Below are 597 nucleotides of genomic sequence, written 5' to 3'. Positions count from 1 at the left end.
TATAATTCACAGATGAGATCCAAATATTCTCTGTATAAAAGACACTTAGTAGTGCTCAAAAGATTCAAACTTAGACTCCGATGTCTTTACAGGAATCATTTCACAATGTAAAGAGAGGTTATAAGAGAGATCAAATAGAGTGGGTATAGACGAAATAATGCGGATAAGGAAATTAGACACGTCAAATATATTAAATATATTAAATACATTAAATGCAAAATATGTATGTATGTAAACATGCAAAACGAGAGAAAGCAAAAGGTGGAAACTTTCAGATGAATTTTTATGTATAAATATCTATATATTTATCTTAATAGATTCAACTTTCACAGAATACAAAAGACAGGGAAAATTAAAGGGATGGAAGAAAGGTGTTTAAAGTCCAACAGCTGTTTCTGGGGTTCCGCGATCCGTAATAATCTTGGTAGATTTAGTTCATCACATTATGCGGCCGTATGAATGCAACTAACATTGGATGGGATTATCCTTCTTAATCAGGGTAGAGAAGATCTTACATTTCAGATCGCATTACAGAAAAATTCCAACTTGGAAATTAATATAAATATCTATATGTTATACATAAAAATTCATATATGT

This window comes from Octopus bimaculoides, chromosome 3 (genome assembly GCF_001194135.2).
Source record: "Octopus bimaculoides isolate UCB-OBI-ISO-001 chromosome 3, ASM119413v2, whole genome shotgun sequence".
NCBI lineage: Eukaryota > Metazoa > Mollusca > Cephalopoda > Octopoda > Octopodidae > Octopus > Octopus bimaculoides.
This window is presented reverse-complemented; position numbering follows the sequence as displayed.